This window comes from Clinocottus analis, unplaced genomic scaffold, assembly GCF_023055335.1.
Source record: "Clinocottus analis isolate CAN_PGR_092001 unplaced genomic scaffold, fCliAna1.0.p SCAF_23, whole genome shotgun sequence".
Taxonomy (NCBI): domain Eukaryota; kingdom Metazoa; phylum Chordata; class Actinopteri; order Perciformes; family Cottidae; genus Clinocottus; species Clinocottus analis.
In genome coordinates, this window is record NW_027175965.1 from 5,257,733 (window position 1) to 5,279,267 (window position 21,535).

At 41.7% G+C, this 21,535-nt stretch overlaps 1 protein-coding gene across 11 annotated transcripts in view; it reads right to left on the reverse strand.

Annotated features, from left to right (window-relative positions):
* The window catches only part of lrrc7 (leucine rich repeat containing 7), a 95,534-nt gene that overhangs the window by 73,172 nt on the left and 827 nt on the right, over positions 1 to 21,535 (reverse strand). For all 11 annotated transcript variants that reach the window (XM_068589702.1, XM_068589693.1, XM_068589691.1 and 8 more), the window contains exon 2: positions 5,581 to 5,863. The gene's annotated coding sequence lies outside the window, so the exon portion shown is untranslated. The remainder of the gene's footprint in view (positions 1 to 5,580; positions 5,864 to 21,535) is intronic.

Below are 21,535 nucleotides of genomic sequence, written 5' to 3' on the forward strand. Positions count from 1 at the left end.
CATGGGCTAACAACGCCGGGGATCGAACCGCTTATCCTTTGATTGAAAGACGATTCTGCTCACCACTGAGCCACAGTCGCCCATGTTTTCCTGTTCTGCCATTTCCATATGTATTCTACTTCTATGTCCAGTATATTTCCAGTCGTGCATATTTTGTTTGTTTTAAGTCCGGCCATGTTTTTTTTTCCCCCTCAACTTAATGAAGTGTTGTTTTTTTTCTCGCTGTTCCTGTTCCTCTGTAACACCGTGATGTTAAATGAGTGAAATGTCCTGTTATTTATATGCCTTCCCATAAGATCGTGTTGGCAGACGAGGTGTTAGAGGTGCTATTGTCAAATCACACAAAGGAAGGAACTCATTTGGTTGGAAATGGAATATCTGTGAATTAACAGTGCCTTCTGTAAGGTAAACATCTTCAGAGAGTCTACGGGGAAATCATCAACACTATGTAGAAAATGCTTCTCCTTCCATCTCCCAACACTATTGGAGGGTAACGACTCAGGTTTGGATCTAATTCAACGCCAGCTGCATCTGTCATTGCAGGCCACCCTCCAGAGGAGGACATAAAGACTGACAAACCTCTGGAAAAAGCAGTTAATGACAGCAGAGTGTACAAACAGGCTCTCTTTAACGCACATTTCCTTCCCCCGTGCCTGACAGAGCTGTTCAGGATGGCTTCATCAACGGCCCCTAATGGTCGCACAAGGTCAGCAGCAATGGCTTTGTAGAAATGGGACATACATTTCCTGGAAAAAAAACCTGAAGCCATAAATACTGTGTTTCAAGAGCAGCCGGCAATAACATGGCAGCACAATCAGCTGGGCAGATACACAAGGGGAAAAACTGATATACAAATGAAAACAAATGTTAGCAAAATCTGGACGACGGTACACCAACATACTGTTTGAATTATCTTATGATCTTATTGTTTCCTTGACTCCCTGGAAAGCAGATTATCCTGGTAAAATACAGTATTGGGCGAGTAGCTACAGCTTTAAATTTGATTGAGAGAATCTACTTCCTCGCTGATGCTCATCAAACCCTAGAAAATAAAAAAAAATTTTTTTTACTTTAACGGTGAACTTTGCAGGCGCTAGTTGCTGATAATCTGGCAAAACAGGGAATTCCCTTTATCCCTTAATGATTTCAGGGAAGCCAATAATGGCGGCCAGCTGTGTCTCAGCCCTTCACCATCACACCCTCTCTATCGAATGAAAGGACTTCTCCGCTCCTCTTTCCTATTTATTTCCATGCATGAGCGCTGCTATACATCTGCAGTCCAAATAGGCTTTCAGGTTGTTTTCATACTGTCCCAGCAAGTGTCTTCTCATGCGACTGTCACTCAGCAACAACAATACATTACTTGATTATCCTTTTACTTGAACTAAGCGCATAATCACATTATAGCCCATTATCACAGTATGATAACAATAGCTACGCCTTACCCACGTTGTTGCTTTAATCAAATTATAACTCGAATGCATCAGCCACATCAAACCTTCATCAACGCAATGCAACACCTTCTGCTTCATGTTATTACAACATGCAATTTGATAGCGTCACTATCGATAAAACAGGTATAATGACGCTTATATTACCTCTGGAGATTTACACACTGTCATAAAAAGTGCTATTTATCTTTGGCTGTCGTGTTGCAGGTGTAAATGGACATATTTGGCATTTATGTGTATAATCAACGTCCTGGAATGATGCCTCAGGAAATGCAAAGTACTACGACACAGAATTGTGGCATCACTGTCATAAAAGACTATTCACACAGCTTTCACACACCAGTTTTTGCAATTATGAAGCAAAGCATGACTTTGAAATTTCTGACAAAGCACTGAAAAGTGCTCAAATAGCTCAGGGAGAAGTCAATCTTGAATCATGCTAACAGATGAGGTTATCTGTCGCCTCTGCAGCAGATTGAGGCTGATTTACAGATGGTTACATTGCAGCATGACTGACAACAGACATTGCATTCAGCAACACCCCCTCCACCTTGGGAAAAAACCTCTAAATGACTTTCTTAAGTGGGATTAAGATAGGATTTTCTCATTCGGATGTTACTGTATTGTGGCTGTGGGAAGGAGTCACGCAGGAGTTGTTCACAAAAGCCATTTACGCCATTCAGTTCAGCTGAGAATGAAGATACAGTCCCATGGGATTCATTTGCAATTCCTTCAATTACTATGGACTTACCCAACTGTTCTCTGTGTCCTACTGTCCTCCTCTATTGAGAAGAAACTACAATCACAAAGGACTCATTTTAGGAAATGGCACTCACACAAAGGAGCTATATAAAGCAGCACCCAAAAAAAATACAAATCTTGCACAAACCATTTGTCGCCTTTCCCATTGACTCTTTGAGATAAACACAGTTCCCAAGGAATGAAGCATCGTGGCAGGATGAACACAAGATTGAAGAATTCCTTTCACGAGATGTTATTTCACATCACGTAATCTTGACATTTAACAAGAATGGATTAAACCAGTGGTATATATATATATATATATATATATATATATATATATATATATATATGGAGATGAAAAAAGTAGAATGATATATGATGCAAAGAAAGCGAGGGGGCTGTTAAAATATTCACAGTGTCTCCAATTCGACCCCGTGTGCAGTGTGAGGACACTGCTAAAGAAGCCTTTTTATTCATTTTTTTCCCAGAAAGTAGCAGTTTTCCTGGAAGTTCAAGTGTCCACTTCATCTTTCATTTGAAGATCTTTAAAGAAGAAACATCCTGTTATAGCCTATAGAATATGACCAGAGAGGGGCGGCAAGGTCCAAATGAGACATCAGTGAAATGCTGCTGTAGGGGAGGTTTTTCCCCAAAAAACAGAAAGCCACTAAAGGGATTTCACCAAATGAGATTATATTTCTCCAATCCGCTACGAGTCGCGAGATGCTGTTTGGTAGACGGATCTGAGATGCCACCTAGTGAATCTGATAGGACCAGCCCACTCAAACTATAGCCTCCTTTTCCTGACTCAGCGAACAGGGATGAGTAGGACTGGTTTCCATGGCAACAGTAGACAGAGCGAGAGAGAGAGAGAGAGAGAGAGAGAGAGAGAGAGAGAGAGAGAGAGAGAGAGAGACTGCTACGCTCAAGTTGGCCAGGACCGTGTACGCCTCAAAAAAACATCCACTAAAAACTATACATATTTTCCTTGTTAGGAGCGAAACAACTCAGGAGGGAACAGCGTACTCAAACCGGAAGAATCCATAGTTGGTTGGGAAGTACAAATAATGTAGAAGGAAAGTGTTGCCCTCTGTTGATCTTAAAACAGATCGCTTTGAACCATGGGATTAGTTTGATGGCTGAATCAGTACGAGTTTGCTCGATTAGAAGTTCCCATTCATGCTTCCATGAAGCTGTTTAATCTTTTGAGTGAGATCTCTCACTAAAAATGTGGTAGAACATTAAACTGGATTTTTAAAAATTGATTTAATAACCGCAGCAGCCACAACATCAACATCAATATTGACCGAAACACTGAAGATCCAGAAAGAAACGACACGTTTTTCTAACTTCCTTTGACTTTACTTTGGGAATCAAGACACAGATACTTGGAACTTGAGCAGCTGCGACGTTTATTCATGGATGAACTGAAACCTTCATTTACTACCATTAAACAGAGCCACTGTTAATTTATCCTGCTCTCGATTGCCAAAACATGTCTGCCATTGGGAGCTCTCTCTCTCTCTCTCTCTCTCTCTCTCTCTCTCTCTCTCTCTCTCTCCCTCTCCCTCTCTCTTTCTCTCTCTCTCTCTCTCTCTCTCTCTCTCTCTCTCTTTCGCTCTCTTATTACAAGTGCATCAAACTGTGTCAAGAGCCGAGAAATATATATTATTGAACCACCCCATTTTGTAACATTTAGGAAAATACAAATTAAACAGAAAAAAAGCAATGGTGCCAAAAATATATATTTTTCATAGTTCTCCTAAATTGTTTAAATGAAGCTTTCTGGGAAACTAATGTCTCCTCCAAGGGAGCCAAGCGTCCCGTAGCTCGCAGGTTTTTTTCAAACCCAAAACATTTTACATTTTGGGCACTCCATGTGCTTCCTTTATAGCCAAGCACATTAATGCTTCCAACTATGAACCACTTTAGCATTTCCCTCAAGTGCCTCCATAGAAGACGTGTCCTTGTTTCAGAGATATTTATCGGAAAAACATTCCACACAAACAGACAATGCACATTGTTTCAGCGACACCTCATTGTGTTCGCGGCTTGTCTGATTTGAACCGCTATCAGCGTCCTGGTTCGTGTTTGAAAGCTTCTGCTGGGCCTCAGTGGCTCGTGTGGTGAAACAGAACAGATCTGCTTCTGCGGCTTCACTGTCACCAGAGTACCTGCATGCGTGTGCTGCTTCTCATCACATGGTGTGACGCCGGTCACGGGAATCAGAGGGAACAATCGCAGCTTGGTGATTCATTCAAACCACACAGGAACATGATTTGCATTAATCGCACAGCCCTCAGTTCTTCTTCTTCGTTGCAGCGTTTCTGTCGGTGGCTGGAAACCCTGTTGTGCAATGTGTGTGTGTGTGTGTGTGTGTGTGTGTGTGTGTGTGTGTGTGTGTGTGTGTGTGTGTGTAAGCCTGCTCTTCAACCAGCAGCTGATTTAACGAGAACATTCTGTTGTTAGCGGCGGTTTAGCTAACATCTTTACATCCAGTCTCTCGTCACATCTTGGATGAAACAAACATTGATAGGACATATTTTTTTTGTATCTTCTCCTTAAATGTTTCCCGGTTGGAGCATTATCGATAGATGTTCTTTTTATTTGATGATTTGTTTTTCCGTCGTCAGTTCAGTGCCAGTTAAGCTAGCCATTGTAGCTCTCTGATAATATTGCTTATACAACATTCTAAGAGGCAGAGACATATCTCAACAAAATCCTTTTTTTTATTGTTTTCTTATTTATATTTTTGCACTAATAATTTTAAATGGGGAAAAACAAATCCTGATGCTGAGAGAGCAATAGGTTTGACCCTGGGAGGGGAGACTCAGTACGCGTCAGATTAAGCCTAAAACCTCCTTTCCTGACAACCATCCAACATCCAAATTGTCTGTCAGTTTTTGTAACTTTCAAAAGCCGAAAATCACACCCGCTTCAAAGAGAATTGTGCAGGTGCAGAGGTGAGAAAGTATGCAGAGTTCTAACTTCTAAAGCTTGATTCACACTTCACACTGTCTGAAAGTGTGAGCCCATTATCCATAGTTTTATGACTGCATTGAGATGAGAAAAGACAGAATTTGTGGATTAAGATCAGGGGGGCCATGATCAGGCAAAAAATATGTTTGTTTTTAGATGTGGTCGACACCTTCTCTTACATTTATTTTCTTCCTCTTTCCTCAATAACTTTGATATTCATGTCCCATTTGCTTTGCTTAAACCTCTTTAACCCCTTCACCCTATTCTCTACCTCCTACACCTCTTCCTCCACACCCTTCAGCTCCCCTTTTCATGCCCCCTCTTCCAGCTCCAAAATTAAAGAAGATTGCTGATGCAGACAAACATAACTTAGAGCTCTCCCGCTCCTCTCCCTCTCGTTTCCTACCTGTACTGTGGACCAATGAAAGTTGAGATGCCGGCGTATAAGGCGTTGGTCCAATTGTCAGTCACCCTGAAGATCAGTGGTGGGTGGAGCTTATATCCCCAGGTGACGGCCTGTGGTTGGTCAGGTTCATCTCTGCTTCCTTGTAACCCCACCCACTGGGCCCCTGCAAGGCCTTATGGGTACCAGGCTCTGCTGAACATGTTTGGGTCGGTTTGTCGTTCAGTTAAGCGGTCGGTGGAAGTCTTCTCTGTGAATCTTCTTGTGCCGTCTTCATGTAGGTTTCCTGTGAAACCAGAAAATAAAGGGAAAAAAAAAATCATATTTCTGTGGTTCAGTCAATGAGGAGTGTACAATAATAATGGTGAAAGAAAATTGTCGACTTGATTGTTTCTTCCCTGTTTCTATCCCTTATGTATTCTTTTGGCTTTTCTTGTCTACGTGTCACAACCTGATGACATATGAACTGCACTGAATGAGTCATTGTCAGACAGGCAACAACCTCCGGTTCTGAAGCCGGCGCCTTAAACATGCAATCTCTCTAATGGACATCGGGGGCGACTCATCAGGTTGCAATAAGAAAGTCAGATTGAATAGTCTTCGAGAAAGACCTTACTTCTTACTTGATTCATTATTCATCATAAAATTGAGTTTATGGTCTCACTCACTAGTTTCAGGTCCCCTTCAATACATGATGTTCATTTCGTAAATTATGATCCCATTTCAAGTAAAATAGATCATAAAGCAGGTTTGCTTTAGGGCGTGTCAACCTTGTGACTGACAGATCGCTACCACAGCTTTCTCTGGGAGGAGTTGTCGTTTTTTTTTGTTTTTTTTCCAAATGTAATGCTTTCCCAGTGTGTTTCCAGTTTGTGAAAGATATTGTAATTTTGGTCGTCTATAAAATGTACTTTTCAGCATTTGGCTGTACTTAGCTCCACCCTCTCATGGTCACTCCTGGTTGCAGAAAACCAAGATGGCGATGGCCAAAAACCAAAATGGCGACAGCTAAAATGACAATTTCATGCTTCAAACCAGTAGTCCACAAATGAGGAAGTGATGTCACAGGGACTATGTCGACTACTTACATAAGTCTATAGTTTTTTGTAAGAATATTAAAACTATGTATTCTCTTGATTATAGCATAAAAAAATAAAGACTATGGAACTGTCAAAATATTAACAGTAAGAATCTGGACATATTATAATTTAGTAATCCCCAAACTACAATAAAAGCGTGTTTTGCTTTGTGCTGACTCCAACCCCTTTTCCTCTGTCACTTAAAAAGAGAAACACTTGTCTCTCATCTCTATTTGCACAATCAGTTTGAATAAAACATGCAGAACATCTCAGTGTGACGATGTTCGGCTCTTGCTTTGTCACATCTGGGTAATAAAGTGACTGTTTTGGCACTGATAAAATAAAATAGCAGTCTTCAGTAAAAAGTAAAATAAAGAGTTATACTAATGATATTCTGCCCCTGCACTATGTGGTTTCTTTCATCAGCCGTCTGCCCGCATGCTCCTTCGAGCATGATACACTTTTCCAACACCGAACACTCCAAAAAAAAGCTTCTTTTTTTTTAAACTAAAGAGCAGATTGAGCATATTATCGAAACTGGACTCTTTACATTACATGAATGTGGACTACAACCCAAACTACACACCATTTGTTTCCTTTCACACGTGTGAGGAGCTCCACGACCACACTTGTGCCCTCGGCACCGCGTTCACGCGGCATTCTTCCTTGTTTACAGTCACTTCATTAACACCAAACTAAATCTCAACAGACCACAAATGAAATGGAATATATTACTCGCTAATGCAAAACAATCTTTCCCTCGTGGGACGACGAACAGAAAGTTGAACCGACAATGAGATAACCGCCACAGCTGCCTGCATGTGTTGCAGTTTGTCCGTCCGAAGCGATCCAAATGACACCCAATGATGTGGGAATGCTCGTCACCATGGCGATGCCGTGTGAGTCATAGTGATGTTCGTTATGGAGACAAAGGCCTGTGTTGAATGTATGATTATGATTAGAGAGAGAGAGGGTTCGACAAGATACCAGCACGCACTCAAGTATTGCATATAAATAAACTGTATCAAATAGAGACCGCCTATTCTCAGCTTCTCATTTCCAACAATTATTCTTCCTCTTTCCAAACAAAAGCCCCTTTGCAGCCTAAAATTGCATTCTGTACACTCTCGCTCTTCGGTATCTCTGCTACCAGCCATTTCCTCTTTGCCGTCGCTGTTTGTTTTTGCATTGTTAGCGTTGCTCGTCTTCCCTCCCGTCGTAGCGGCCGATGCAACTCGTCTCCTGAGCTTCAAACTCACGCCGGTGACGCTTCTGAGTCTAAGAAATTCATTTACAGTCCTGGGAATCTCTCACATGCATGTACTGTATCACTGGTGACGCAACGTCTCTCCTTATCATTTATTAAAGCTGACTGCATTTTAACACAGCTTGTTATTGTAGTCAGAGTGTCTGACGGGAGCAACATGGATCTGGTTTCTTCGAGGAGCAGCATTCGTGAATAATACAAAAAAAGGAGATAGGCTCAGGCTCATAATGCTTCAAAATACAAGGTTTCCTCCGGATGTTGGTTAGAGGAGGGAATTAAATGTACAATCTGATTGATCAGCCTATAAATTCACCGAATTTTGGATTGTGCCTTAAAGTCTTATTATGTCACTTTCTACACGACAACAGATCACTTGTAAAACAATGCATTACAAACAAATTCAATCAGAACTGATGATAAAAATTATCTATAATGTTGTAAAAACCTCATTGTTAAAGATTGTTGTGCTACGTCACTGGTCCTTGCAAAGAAAACTTAAATATTACTACTACTACTACTACGTAAACGTTCGGTAGCAGCCTTAAAGGGCAAATGCACGAGGTAAACGTAATCGTGGAGGTCCTCAACAAACTTTGCAGCAGTGAGGCAAGCATCGTTCTGAAACGAGTTCCTAAAAATCCCCTCTCTAAGTCTGAGATTTTACGTCAAATAACTGGAGGAATAGACAAATGAATGGAAGAAAGATGCTCAATGGAACTCCCCACAGTTTTGAAAAGCTCCCGCAGACGAGGTCTTTGACTCCCGTGGCCACCCACAGCCTGTTGGCTGCTCCACCCTGTTCTCATCTGAGAAAAAGAAACAAAGCCAGTGCCTCATGTTGAGGCCTGATCAAAAGCTGGAGTCTCTCAAGGATGTGAGGAGTGACTGCTACTGGAAATGGCTTGCTTTTAAAATAACCTCGATAGTCAGTGATTTTAAAAGCCATACCCTCATGTCTAGTTTTGACTTAATGTACTGTAATTTCTGAATGCAAGAGAAACAAAAACAATGACTTCACTGTCTTTCGAACTCATTCACTTGTCCCCCCTCTCCCTTTCTCTCCTTCCATCTTGTCCATCCTGGCAAACAGTGTGGGAGCGAAGGGTGAATTAATAAAGGAGTGAAAGTGGAGCACAACTCCCTCAGGTCTGCCATTTCTGGGACGCTGACACAGAGAAACACACAAGCACACACACACACACACAAAGTGACAACACAATAAGGACCCTGACTGACACTGAGACACACACACACACACAAATGTAAGGCAAAAAGCCACATGCACTTTTCGTGTGCATTACTGGGGTAATGAGATGGGAAGAGGAGACACAGAGAGAAAACAATCCATACATCACATCATCTCTCCGTCCCCCTGCCTCAGATTGGGAGGGGCATGAAGAGTGGACGAGATTGAGGAAGGAGGAGGAAGAAGAGATGGGAGGGAAAAAGCCGCGTGAGGAGGGATGCATGTAGAGTGTCGCCCGAGGCAATGAAACTTACAATGGTCCCATACTCCCTGTGATTCCTCCTCTCATCTCCTCTTTCCTTTTTTTTCCTCTCCGGTCTCATTTCCTTTCATCTTCCCTTTCCTTTATACGCTTCTCTCCTCTATCTTTTGCATTTCCTTTCTTTTTAATTTAACAATGCTCCTATACGCTCATATTTCTTCCTCTGCTACTTTTCTCCTCCCCTCTTCTCCTTTCCTTTCCTTTCTCCTTTCTTCTCCTTCCTCGGGGTGAATGGATTTACAGTGTATTGCATGTCGACTACAAAAGAACCTTGTAATGATAAATTGGAGCATGATCTTTGGGGTCCTCCCTCATGTAGGCAGCGAAGGGAAGCCGTGCATTGACGCTCCAGTCACAGTAACGGTGCTGTCTGACAAAGCCATCAGCGGGAATCTGACAGCCGAAAGTGTTAAATAAGAAAGAAAGAAAGGAAAGCAAAGAAGACAATCCTGCTTTAACATCTTAAATACAACAGCAAGAGATTTGTATTGACAATCAGGAAGGAAGGTATTGTTTATTAATGACTTACATTAATAAAACTTGTTACTAATTAAGCCTCCTTTAGCGAGGAATAAAAGCCTCCCTGAGGAGTTTAATTGTGATTCAGAGCGTTGTAGTGGGCATAGTCAGGCACTGGGGATAAAGCCAGCAACTCGTGATTTCTTAACAGATTTGCCAACCAGTGGGCTTTCTCCCTCTTCTCCATCCCTCTTTCTTTTCTCTCTGTCCACCTCTTTGTCTTCCTCTGTTTTACCCTTCAACCTGCTGGCAGAAACGAAGAGAGAAAAAGAGGAAGAAAGGGGCGCGAGCATTACATTAAATGAATGAATCACTTAGTGAAACGATACTGATGAATGAATGGATGAATGAATGAGTAAACATTTATGGTTTAAAAGCTTCGAGGAGGTTTTTTTTTAACTGCGCTGTCAAAAGGAAGTGAAGGACGTTTTCTTTCGTAAACTGAACTGTTGATACGTGTTGACATGCTAATAGCGGCAGAGAAGAAAAACAAACACATTTAGGTTTTAGAAAACAGACACAAATTAAAGAAAGCAGCCCTGGGCTTCATTTGTTCTATTCTGAGAATAATAAGAATGAAAATGAAATTTCATGGCATTTGATTTGAGCCCATTCAGTAGTTGTTGACTTTGAAACTGACATTGATGTGTAAATGCATCCTTTAAAAGACAAGTTAAACCGTCTAAAACATGCTCCCCACATCGCTTAACAGAAACAAATTGTCATTTAAGATGTCAGGATGAACTGAATTCCCTTAGCTCTGGTGACCAGTATGGTATAGTGATGGAGGCTCAGTCATCCAGTGCAAGTATGTATGAATGTTACAGATTTGACACGAGCACACATGCCCCCCAGTGGTGGGAGAAGTACTCAGGCAATACCACAGTGTAAACATATTTGTTTCAAGTAAAAGTCCCGCATTCACATTATTCAAGTATTACATAAAAATGAAGTATAACAATTGTAATGGTACTCATTCTGCAGAATGAGTTTGTATCAATGATCTGATTCTGTAAAGTAGTCGGCTAACGGAAGTTAGCAAAAGAAAATATAGGGGAGTAAAAATAGAAAATTGGGTTTCCAAAATGTAGTGGAGTAGAAGTGTGAAGCAGCATAAAATGGAAATACTTAACCTCAACATTTCATTTCAGTATAAAACTGAGTAAATGTACTTGCCCTCTAAATTGTTCAACATGAAGTAGCACGCTCCTTTTTCAGTGAGCAAGGCGAACAAGTAGATTTGTAATGATGAAATCACCTGATCGTGAAATTCTAGAGATCACAGGTTAAAATATCGAGGCATGTCTTTGAGTATTTCATCCCAGAGGAGAGCTGGAAGATGTCTTGCCTCCGCATGGTGGCAGAAACTGGAACAAGAATCCCACCAAACAGTCTTTTGAATGTAAAATACAGCAGCGAAAGGACGAGATCTCACCAAGCTAAAGATAACAAAGAAAGGCTCAATAGACATAAACATTTACACCAGATTTAGAAAATATAACTTTTGAGTTCTCTCCTTAACTCTCCCAAAACAGAGGAGAGAGAGAGAGAAAGAGAGAGAGAGACAGCATAAAGCGATAAAATCAGTGAGGAGAAAGAAAGCAAAAGAGAGAAATAGAGCAAAAAAAAAGGAAAACACAAAAAAAGTGAAAAGAAAGGAAAGGGTCTTGAAACGGCGAGAGGGAGAAAGAAAGAGAGCCTCTTGCAGAAGCCCAGGGGGTATCCTGCTATCCCAGAATGCTTTGCTCTAACCTACTTTGGTATTTCTGTTTCTGCCTTTGTCTCTGCAGTGCTCTGAGTGGGCTAGCTTTACGCATACACATCGTATTTAAGTTTTGCGCATGTGTGTGCTCCTTTATCTCCTTCTGAGAAGCAACTTCATAGGAATATACACATGTACTTCTGTGTGTGTCCACGTTGGGGAGCACATCTCACCACAGGCCTTCAAGTACCGGAGTAAAAGGAGGCCTACTGGCTCTGCATCGGGGGAATAGAGAGACAAATACACACAACTTCACACCCAAGGACACGCTCACGCTCACACACACACACACACACACACACACACACACACACACACACAAACACAATAAGAGTGATAAGGGTTGCTTTCTCGTGAAAGCCAAAAAACAACAAAGCACTTGTATCAGTTTAGCGTGCGTATATGTGTGTGTAAATGTGTGTATTTAATTATGAGTGTATAAGGGTTTATGTTTATATGTGGGTGTGTATATGATTTGTGTATGTGTGTATATAGGTGTGTAAATGTGTGTGCATGGGTTTGTATATGTGCGTATAGTGTGTAGATGTATATGTATGTATATATATATATATATATATATATATATATATATATATATGTATATATATATATATGTATATGTGTGTGTATATGTGTGTTTATGAGTGTGTAGATGTATGTATACATATTTGTATATGTGTATATATGTGCGTATATGTGCGTGTATGTGTTTGTATTTGTATATGAGTGTGTAGATGTATGTATATGTATATTTGTGTATATGTGTGTGTGTGTGTGTGTGTGTATATGTGTGTGTATAGGTGTGTGTATATGTGTGTGGATCCATTTGTACGTAACTCTGTCATCATTGTTAGTTGTTGTGTGTGTCCTTGAGTCAATGCAACTGTAACACACTTTTGCAGGTCTCCGTGTGTGTGTGTGAGAGTATCTTTGGGTTGAATGAGTGTGTGCGTTGAGTGGGCAGCCTGACGACCAGCTCAGCAACACCATGTTACCATGGAAACTAATAAGCAGCGCACGAAAAAAAGAAGAGTGTGATGAAGAGAGGAGAGAAACTTTTACCCATCTCATATCCAGCATATCCCATAACCTGCTGTACCTTTAAATAATCACTGTTACTCCAGGTTTGCATGAAGTTAAAATGCCATCGTTCATAACATCACACCAGTGTGGAATGTGTGGAAACAGACTAAATATGTAATTGTATCCGTAATCTCGAGGTAATCCCTAACTTCAGCTCTTAAACTTTGCTATCGTCAGTGTGATAGATGGCGGGCTCCACCTGAAACGCACACACAATGTAAAGCCTTCAATCCGTCACAGTGATCCAACCTTTTCACGAATGACTCATTTAACGCACAAATTCACAATCGGAGTTACATTTTAATAAACTTCTCATAACTGTCATCCACATGACTCACAACTGCCCACACACACCCCTGACGGTCCCTTTCAGCTGCATGTTCAGAAGCTGCTCGGGTAACCGTGTTGTGACCTTCGCACTAAACGCTTAGAACTGCGACCTCACACACTCCACACATGCACATAACCTTCAACACATCAGCAAGGAAGCAGCTTTGTTTTCAACTTAGCTGCTGAAGTGGATTACACGGGTTTGCTCTCTACCTGTTGCGTTGCAAAACTTCATTAACATTTTGACCAAGGACCGCCCACGCCACCTCACGATGCTTTTTCACACTCGCTGTTAAAACACCCGCAGTATAAACCTTTGAACCCAACCAGCATATGTCTCTGCATTTAATAATCAGGCTTAAACATGACAGTGATCATGAGAAATACATTTGTGGTAGGGAGAAATAAAAGTCATATTTCTAGACATTTTGATACGTGCTTTCTTTTTTGTTTGTTTCCTGAATTGTCAAAATGCAACATTTAAGCTGCTGATGGCGAGGCCACGTAGATTATTTAACACAGTGAATACTGAATGGAGCAGACAGCAGATGGTATTCTGGAAGATCACTGACAAAACCATCGTAAGAACCGCCAGCGACGGCTGGTTTACTCTCTTTTACCTCTCAACTTCCCTCTAATTCTTTGCCCTCCCCCCTGTTTTCATCCCTCACTCCAATTTATGTTCAACAGAACTCCATGGAGTGACTTTGCGTGTCTTTTTTACAACCTCTGGGTCCCATTAGTGACGTTGGGGCTGTGACCAATCACCTGACTTTTCACTCATGCACAAACAAGCACGTTGTCCACGTATACAACCGTCCGTAACACAATAACCGCAGGCTGTCGTTCAATTGCAACCCCAAACCGCCTCATCTAATGGGCTAATGGTTGGCTCTCAGATCTCTCTCTCTCTCTCTCTCTCTCTCTCTCTCTCTAGTACACACAACCACCAACCTTACGAGCAATTACACGCACATTTGCAATGACTGCTGTGTCAGCAATAACACTGACGCAGTAACCAACACTTCACTCAAAAAGCACGCGATAGAGACGACAACCAAACACAGAAAACGGAAGATGTCACACACACACTCGTGGCTTGTTCTAGCTGGCAACTGTCAACAACTTTGGAAAGTCCGGAGGGCCCAGTTAGAGCTCTCTCCTGTGGATCTGCGTGTGTGTGTGTGTGTGTGTGTGTGTGTGTGTGTGTGTGTGTTTAGGCATCCTGTGTGTGTGGGCGAACAGTGAGGCTGAGTTGTCATGTTGTTTGAACAGAACATATCTGCATATTCATAACAAGCATCTATAAGCCGACGCGCACACACACACACACACACACACAGACACACACACACGCACACACACTCACTCAGGTGAACACAGATGTCCAGAATTCCTTGGGCGATGTAAACAATATTTAAAAAGATAATGGCGTCTTGCTGAGGAGAACAGCAGGGGAAGAGAGAGAGAGAGAGACAGGTGAGGTAGACCGAGAGAGGGAGAGCAAGAGGAAAGACAATGGCAGACGAGAATGAGAGAGAGGAAGAGAACGAGTGGTACAGGAGACTCTGTGTGGGTTGACTTTTTCTCTCTTGGGTGCTATGGTAACCTACAGAGCTGCAGCTAATCATAGGAGGAGCGAGGAGGAGAGGAGAGCAAAGAGGGGATGAAAGGAAAGGAGAGTGGATGAGAAGAGAGGAGGCGAGGAAACAAGAAGTAAGGAAGTCTTAAGGGAAAGGAGAGAAAAGGAAAAGGAGAGGAGAGAGGGAATGCAAGCAGATGAGGAATAAAAAGAGGAGAAGGAAAGGAAGAGGAGCAAAGAGGAAAGTGAAGACGAGATCAACAGGAAGGAAATCAGAGGAGAGGAAGAAGGGACATTAGAAAAAAAGAGGAGAAGAAAGGGAAGGAAAGAGAAGATGGCAGGAAAGTTTCACCATTCACCATTTTTTTCTGAAATGAAAATAAAGCTGAAAGATAGATAAGACCTCTTCAGAATGAAAGCCTTACATTTAAACAAGTTCATATATTATAAGCAGCTCTAAAGACCGACTCAGTCCTGATTTATTTCCAAGTAAAAAAACATCTACCTACTTTCACGTGAAACCAAAACTCCAGCCGACCATCACTGAGAAGGAAACTCATCCTTTATGGTACATATGCAGGTGGACTGCAGAGTGTCTGCGCCTCTAAACTTCAGTCATTATTAGTCAAGTGGGTTTTTGTTGGCAGATATTAGATGCAGAGGCGCGTACACTCGTCAGGTGGATTTCCACCCCTGCAGCTTTATTTTTAGATCTTCAGTGAAGTGTTTTGATGGCTTGTCCTGATCTAAAATATATTGATTCTTAACCGTCTGATTGTCTCTACTGTCAGCAGGAGGAACAAGCATTTAACAGGTCATCAATCACAACAAAGGAATTTATATTTAACCGACAGAAAGTTTTTTTTCTTTCCTTCATTTCCGTCCTTGATTTTTTTTTTTTTTTCAAATCAAATACCAAAAAAAAAAAAAAAAGAAATCTTTGTGGGCGGACTTTGTGTTTTGTTTGTTGTCGTAACCATCGATGATAGAAACAGAGAAACTGCAAGGCTGTTCAATAAAAGCCCTTTTGTTGCATAGCCTGCTGTATTATGTTCGTCCCGGAGCACAATTAGTGCAATATTAATCACAACATGATTCAGCCTCATAAAATAATGAGGTGAGCGCTCGGGCAGGCCTGATGGAGGGAGGCCCCATGTTCTCACCTCCATATGGCAGACACAGGCGCAGAGATAATTAGCGGTGGAAAGTAACTGAGTACTCACCGGGGTACTGCACTGAAGCGCAGTGAGAGGTACTTGATACTTTTAATACACTACATTTTACTCCACTACATTTTATATCTAAAATACCTCGTCTAAGGATCAGTGGTTCCCAACAGTTTTGGCTTGTGACCTATTCAAATTTAAATAATAGTTTGAGAAAAAAAAGAGGTAAAAGTATCTACAGCAAAATCAGAGATTTGAGAAAAGTGTAATATAAAAAAAAACTTAATATACATTTGTTGAGCAGAACTTTGTATTTTCTTCTTTCATACCGACTTAATCATCTCTCGACTGACCAAGATGAACTTGTGACCCTCCTTAAGCTGCCACTGTAAAATGTAAGTATTAATCTAATTATGTCATGTATAAAAATATATCAGTCGCAGGGGACATTTCTCTAATGAGTATTTATACTTAAAAGTAGCCACTTCTGCACTTTTACTTTGAGGATTTGTAATACGACTTGTACGTGTAATAGAGTATTTTCACATGAATGTATTTGTTATATTGCTTAAGTAATGGATATAAATACATCTTCCACTACTTGAGATAATGGAGACAACAATGGCACTAAAGTGGTCCTGCAGTGGAAGACAACCAAGAGGAATTTTCCCTCAAAATAATACAATTTGCGAGTGAAGGATGGCTGAAGGCCAAAAAAATGGTTTCACATGTGTCACATTCATGCCTTTGAGTCTTTTGTCACTGCAATGTCAAACGCATTATAAAATCAAAAACACATGGATTCCACAGTCCAGTGAACGAACTGATTCCTTCTTCTGGACGGCAGAATCTAAAAGCTACGGACATCGGTTATAGTTGATCGAATCTTAAAATGCTTCCATGTTGTTTCACAATGGAAACGGGACAAGGCTTGTCCTTTGAGTCTCTGTACTGTAGTTGTGTCATCATTTCTTCATGCTGCGTTTCTGAATGTGGACAGATGAAGTAAATATCTGTCAATGTTGCTCATCCGTCTCTCTCCTTTATCTTTCCCTCTGTGCTTGTTTCTCATCTTTTGAAAAATCCTACTGAGAATGATGCAACCATACAGTAACTATACACACACACACACACACACACACACACACACACAATTTAGGAAATGGTCAATCTCCACTTTGTCTGCGTTCATTCACAAATATACATTTTTCGTCTCTGTCTGTTTGTGTTCAACCTGTCTGTCTGCATTTGTAGGTCAGGGCGCCCCACTTGTTACTGGACCTACTTTAATTTGATTGGGTTACAGCTGTTTCCTGTTATTCTGGCTAATCAGACCGCTCTCTTTAGGGTATACCTGGCAATCCGCTGCTTTTATACCAATCTCAAACCATAAACGGGCTCATTCGAGATGAACTGCCTCTCGCCTGGAAAGTGGACGAGATCAGGGAACTGCAGCAGGGGGCATTGAAAAAACTAATAATAACAGAGGATCTCATAGCAATATATATATATATAATTACTTTGTAATAGCTACTCCTTTTGATACGAGCTGTAGAAATAACCTTGATTATTACTCATTTTACCAGCCGCAAAGTATATGTTTGTAAAAAGATGTTTCCTTCATTGCACAACATGAGACTAATAGCCAACACTATACAGTTCAATAATACAATTACACAGCCAATTAGGATTTTCAACAAAACGTTTGTTCAGCCAATCAGCTCTTAGGTCAGATGACGGGCGTTTCCCATCATGCCCTGGGTCATGCATTCGGCAGAGAGCAACTGCAACACCTGGCTCTGAAAACTGTGGCCGCCTCGAATCTGAGTAAGTTATCTTTGCCCACGTGTGCATGCTGTAGGAACAAGTCGGGATCAGGTCGGACACAAATCTATCCGACATGCATTGTGCAGCGATAGCCGGTGATCGAGTCTGCACGGGCGGGGCTCTTCCCAAACGAGCCTCATGTGTATATTCTCTTGCCCAAACGAGTTCGACACCGGCGTCACATTGAAATCACAACGCATCCGTTTCTCTTTTGAAAGTCAAGAAGGTTGTCTATCAACACTAAATGAAGGAATAACCAGAGTGAAAATAATCACCTCTGTATCATTATCCCTCCCCCCAAAAAAAGATGGTAGCTGCAAGTGACATCTCCTTCCCCAAACAGGCCTTTTCCACTGCAAACAATTTAGACTTGTCATAGCAGGAAAAGCACCGTTATTACTGATACCAGTAACAATATCTCAGTGTTATTTAAGCTGCCCATTAAGCCATGTCAGACCGAAAGTGACCCTGGAGCCGGAGCAGCTTGTCAAAATGTTTATGTGGAAAATGCCTATTTTATGTTCAGATTTGCATTAATCCATATCAATGTTACTTTCCATCAGTTTATATTTACGTGTCATATTACCCATTTTTTTTAAGGACATTTCTCACACAGGAAAGGCACAAACTGGTTTGATCTGGAGACAGCCTCGCAGTTCTGAGAGCAGGTCGAATCAGACAAAAAAAACACCCGTGTGCCGCGAGCGTGTGGACACTTTAATAAAGTTGTCATATCCCTCCACCTCAGGAGTCCCTAACCTCCACTATCAGAGTAAAATCTTCTGGTTGTAAACAGACACCATCAATTTTCAAACACTGACAGTCCTCCAAGAAAGACGGGTAAACAGTTTGATTAACTCCTTGTATTCACTGAGGCTTTTGGACGTGTTGCACTTTATGATTAATGATGTTACTAAGTTGCTGCAGCGATGGTTGTTGTTTGCAGATCTATGGGACGCTATGAGCTGTCAGATGCAGTCAAAAGCATCACTGCACTTCCTCCTCAGGCAGATAGATCAAATCAAACTCTCCTCATTGAGTTGTTCAAATACAACTCTATTGACACGGCGCAGTGTGATTTGAGTATTTCCCAAAAGCAATCATACTGCTTAAGCTCAGTAAGGACGTTCAATCAGCGAATGTTGCCAGGAAACAATTTCTCTTGCATGCTGACTCTCGGGTGATATTGCTTAGTAACCATATTTGTTAGCAGGATGTTAAAACTGAAGCTCAAAGTGCGCCTTTAGACAGACGGTGTGACCTTGAAATCATGTGGAAGTACTACACATTTATACACAAAGAACAAGTACATACACGTACTGGACATTAGTTGAAAACCATATTTTACAAAGACTTTTCTGTGCCAGCTTGGAGAACCTTTTATTTTATTGGCTCCATCATGCCATCACTTTGAACTACTCTAGATGTCTCCTTTTTTACACCTAAAAGCAACTCCCAGGATCCTGTTTGACAAGAAATGCAGAAATGTTGTCTTGGTAAACTGAAGAGGTTCTGAGATCATCACTTATTTCTTGAATATCTGGGGGCATACAATTAGATATAATAGGGACATTTGTTGGAATAAAATCCAGTGGATTCTCATGACAAGCTAGAATATTGTTAGCTAGTTCCTGACCAATATTTACAAAGAATTCATTAAATATTTGAGCGATATCAAATGGCTTGTCAAGAGAATTGTCACCATCCAAAAAGACCGAAGGAAACTCTTTAGTAGTCTTTTCTGATTTATTACTTTCCACGCATTAAATAAAAAAAACTGTTATACCTCAAACATTGTTGGATAGAAATCCCAACCACAAGATCAAGCACAGCAGCAGCCATCTTGGTAAAAGCAGCCATCTTGGAAAGTAGATCAACTACAGTTTAGCACCTCTTGTTGACACATTGCAAATGACAAACTCTCACTGGTACACGGTCATCCTGTGCTCTTACAGGCTGTGCTAAAACACGATTGATTTAAACGAAGCCTTTCCCAGTCAGCAGAGATTTGAGGCTTACCAGGCCTCTGGGGATTTAAGCTCTGCATTACTGTACAGTTGGCGAGACGACGCTCTCAGCTGTGGGGCATCCCAGCAAATCCGTGGGCTAAGGTGAATACCGTGTACTTGTTATGTTGTGGGCTCAATCTGACTCCTGGTCTGTCTCCCCGTTATTCTATCTGTCATCTTCCCTGCCACCGCTCTGCATACAATCTAATAATCAGAAACAAATCCCACCGCTTTCTATCTGCAGTAGACAGAGCTGTGAAGATGAGATGTTTCCTCCTACGCAGGCAGGCAGTAGCTCGAGAGACCCGAACACCTCCAACTGTAGCTACCGTGATGCTATGGAACATCTGATTAATTCTCACTGATAGCAAGCCTAAAGGCTCCATCTGAGCTGTTAGCTGAACTGGTGGATTCATATCTGCAGCGAGGATCTGAATTAATTGTGTGGACTGATAATAGATCCGTACAGCTTCTTAACAAAATGCACTATTATTTCACCTGTGACAAATTCTAAAACCTGTTAGGATGCCTTGCTCGACAGTTCTCCGCCAGTTGACAGGATGGAACGGTTACAGAGTCGGTTACAGTCTGTTGGAAGGAAAATGTAAATTCGGGACGAGTGTCACACATTCCCCCACACTATAGATTGTTTTCATCCCACCTGTCTGTTTACTAACTCTCGTGTCATTTCAGATCCTCACAGCATCAGCTCTCCTTCCCCTGACCTGGTCCTCCTCCCCACCTCAGCTGGAGCACATCACCTTGTCTGTACCATCACCTGAGCCCTCCACTCACACCTCTCTGTACCTGCCAAGCTCTCCAGTGTTACACTAGTTTATATACATATATCTGATCTGCCTGGCTGACCTTGGATTCTCTGCATGCCCCCTTTTTTTTTGGACTTGTTTGATATTTACTGATTAATATCCCGGTTTTGACCCTGCCTGTACCCGGTAACCGGAACCGTCTCTGTCTCCGGGTCGTGCTTTTGGGTTCCAGTTTGTTGTAACAGTTAAGGGCGGAGTGTGTGGCGTGCTACTATTTAGGGAGACAGGAAGAGATATTTTATTTTTGCTGCATTTATGCAGTCACAGACGTACAAAAACACATCTGTAAGCGTGCATCAGTAACTTTCTATGAGGTCTCAAACTTGATCCCGACAGGATACCTCAGCTTTGTCACTAAATGTCATTTTCAATTATTGGGTCTTGGAAAAATGATCTATACCAGGTCAGCTTCACTCTCTTTAGCCCAACCCCAATCTCACAAAACCCAACAGAAGAACACACAAACACACACACGCACGCACACAAAATAAACATTTCCTGCAGATGAAACTTTTCACACCTGATCTAAAACAGCCTAAAAATGTTTGAGGGTCCTCAGGTGGTCAGAGGGAAAACTCTCGACAGGAGAGCAGCCGAGCAGAAAGCCGAGTCCCCTGACTGCACAGATGAGTCCTGAGGGCACGCAGGAGCTGCTGTCGCCTGACCCGGGGTGACTCATGGAGGTTTTTAGGGAGTCCTGGTGGCACGAATGCCATTTCCCCCCACAGCCTCTGTGCCTCACTGCCTCTCTTTTATGCTCTTTCCAAATTGCAACACAGACATGAGGGATCCAAAGAGTTTTTCACCTGCCCACTTGTTAACTCACACATCTGTCCACTGGAATCAAACACTGCAAATCCTCCAGACTACTCCACTGGAAGCATACAGCCGTTGTATGTCTTTCCAGGTTAGAGAACATATAGCTGCACTCCTTCCTCCAAACAGTGAAGCTTCTCTTCTTCTCTGGACGAGTGGGACAGCGTGATGCCGCACAGCGCT